The sequence below is a fragment of the Sinocyclocheilus anshuiensis genome, unplaced genomic scaffold, assembly GCF_001515605.1.
Source record: "Sinocyclocheilus anshuiensis isolate Anshui unplaced genomic scaffold, SAMN03320099.WGS_v1.1 scaffold1079, whole genome shotgun sequence".
Lineage (NCBI taxonomy): Eukaryota > Metazoa > Chordata > Actinopteri > Cypriniformes > Cyprinidae > Sinocyclocheilus > Sinocyclocheilus anshuiensis.
Genome location: NW_015548207.1, coordinates 2313725 through 2316609, shown reverse-complemented (window position 1 = coordinate 2316609; position 2885 = coordinate 2313725). Strand labels below are relative to the sequence as shown.

The window sequence follows — 2885 nt, the reverse complement described above, 5'->3', positions numbered from 1 at the left end:
GTAGGCCCTTTTTGTCTATCTCTCTTGGTCTTTTTAGTTTTTTCATTCGTTGATTTTCAGTTTTCTATAACTAAACATTACATGCTAATGTTTATTGATAGAAAATTGCAAAATCAATGAATGGAAATTAATAGAAAATAAACCACCTCAGATAATATTTAGCTGTAGCTGAAATTGAAAAATGTATTTATGTATGTATTTGCTTGTTTGTTTGTTTGCTGATTTTCAGGCCCTTTTTTATTGCAAAATCAATGAATGGCAATGAATATAAAATAAACCAGCTCAGATAATATTTAGTTGTAGTTGAAAAATAATAATTTGTATTTATTTATATTTGCAGGCCCTTTTTGTACCTTATTCGTGGAAAGTGGCAGAAATACACCATTTGATTATATATATACTTCCCAGAACACATGACCAGACTGCCTAAGAAACATCTGAAACAACCTCAACTTCCTGTTGAGGTGGAGTCGAGTAGAGACACCGATCAGGGTCTGTCAGAGGACGAGGACCGTTTCATCCTGCCTCCAGACATTGAGAGCTACGCCACAGACTCAAACCATCTGCCCGTCCCCAGGAGTCTACGCCAGGAACTGGACCTTCACTTTTTTGGTACGAGTGACATCAGCACAGAGCAGCAGTGACAGCCTTGCTGCTACAGCAGCGCATGAATGCACACATTCAGAGACACAGGTAAGGTGAATGTTTTGTTTTGTTTTATTTTGTTTTATTCATTAATTAGTACTATTAAGATTTTAAAATGTTTCAAAATATTATTTTAATATTTTAAATGTTGATTTTTATTTTATTTTATTTGTTTATTTTGAGGTATATTTTATTTTATTTGCCAGACAATTTTATTTTATTTAATCTTTTAATTAATTAATTAATATATATATATATATATATATATATATATATATATATATAGGTGCATCTCAATAAATTAGAATGTCGTGGAAAAGTTCATTTATTTCAGTAATTCAACTCAAATTGTGAAACTCGTGTATTAAATAAATTCAATGCACACAGACTGAAGTAGTTTATGTCTTTGGTTCTTTTAATTGTGATGATTTTGGCTCACATTTAACAAAAACCCACCAATTCACTCTCTCAACAAATTAGAATATTAGACTGGGATGTCGCAGCAGTGCTGAATATGAACTTGATGAGTTTGGACCCAAAGGTCCCTTGGAGCTGAACTCAAAGAAGCTGATCAAGGAAGCTTCACGTGGTGAATGCAGGAATGTTTACCGAATCCTCAGAGATGGAAAAGTCAATCCTGACGTGAGTGATGCACGGGGACGTACGGCTCTCATAGCAGCCACGGTAAGCTTCAGTTTTAGCAAGATACAAGCAAGATCCAATCTAAGTCAGTAGAAAATGCTCATTGTATAATGCTTCTTGGCATGTAAACAGTGACTAATATTTGCCAGAAGGTGGCAGCATTGATTTTTATTTTTCAAAGGAACATTGGATAAATGGATAAACTACAGGTTTCAGATCAGTAATAACGATCCACAATAAATGCATGCTTGCTGATGATCAAGGAGGTTTGTTGTGTGTCTGTGTAGGTTAATTGTCATGACGATGTCATCCACATGCTGCTGGACAGCGGGGCTGATGTTAATAAGTTAAATGATGAAGGCATGTCTGCTCTGGCTGTCTGTCATGTCCTCTACTACCCACTTCAGTCTTTACATGAGACGCTGGCTGAGAGAGTAGCACAGAATATCAGCCCAGAGTCACAGGTAATAATACAGAGAGGACGTTAGGGATTCATAATGGGTTTGCTTGTTTTTCAAGCATTGTAAGTCAAATAATTTTTCTCCTTCTTTTCTTGTTCCTCCTTTTTTTCTGTCCGTTACGCTAAAGATCAAGCCTTTGGAAGACGTCTCCCATGAATCTTCTCCATATCCAATGACAGGAACACCCAAAGATGAAAGCAGCCAAGAGACATTTGAGACACCAAGAGAAAGCAACCAAGTTGACCAAAGCCTTGAGCCAGAGAACCTCAATGACCTGGAGAAACTTGACGCTCAAGAGCAAATAAATGAGGATATAAATGAAGATGAGATAGTTCCTCAGCCTGACCAACACGAAGGCCTCAGCAACTCTGAGGAACCTCAACTTCATTATCAAATCAATGAAAATACAGACCCAAACAAGGAGATAGTCCTTCAACTTGAACATGAACAAGACAGACCAACAGAAGAACCGCATGTTATAATCATGTCAAAATCTATTCAAGTCTTTGATGATAAAATCCCATTGGGTTCAGTATCGTGGCGAGAGAAGGAAGCAAAGACAGTAGCTGACTCTGAGCAAGAGATGACAAATCTGGAGACTGATGAAAACTTGGAGAGGAGCATCAGATCAGATGATCCTACCTTTGATTTTGCATGTTCTATGGCTAGTTTTCACATTGATGTCACAGAGGAGATCCTGCAGAAGAGTGCTGAGATCCTGTGCCAGACAGGAACAGTGACTCCAACAGACACCCAGGAGACAGTCCGGAAAATTGCACTCTTGAAGAGTTAGTAGACAAATTCCTACATTTTTTTTGTATTTATCTGAATCTCACAAAAGTATATATGGGTCATATATCATTTTTCAAAAAAAACATTGCATTTTCATGACAACTTAGCATATTTCCCCCAAAAGATCTTATTAGTGTAATGTGAATAAATATTTTTTATAATAATATTAAATAATTATTATAATAATTCTGCATAGATGAGTGGACCAAAATTCCTCCACAGCGCTGTAACAGACTCATTGCAAGTTATCGCAAAAGCTTGATTGCAGTTGTTGCTGCTAAGGGTGGCCCAACCAGTTATTAGGTTTAGGGGGCAAACACTTTTTCACACAGGGCCATGTAGTTT

General features: G+C 36.8%; 1 pseudogene; it reads left to right on the top strand.

Moving 5' to 3' along the window:
* Positions 1-2885, top strand: part of LOC107653544 (ankyrin repeat and MYND domain-containing protein 1-like) — a 25764-nt pseudogene that overhangs the window by 2009 nt on the left and 20870 nt on the right.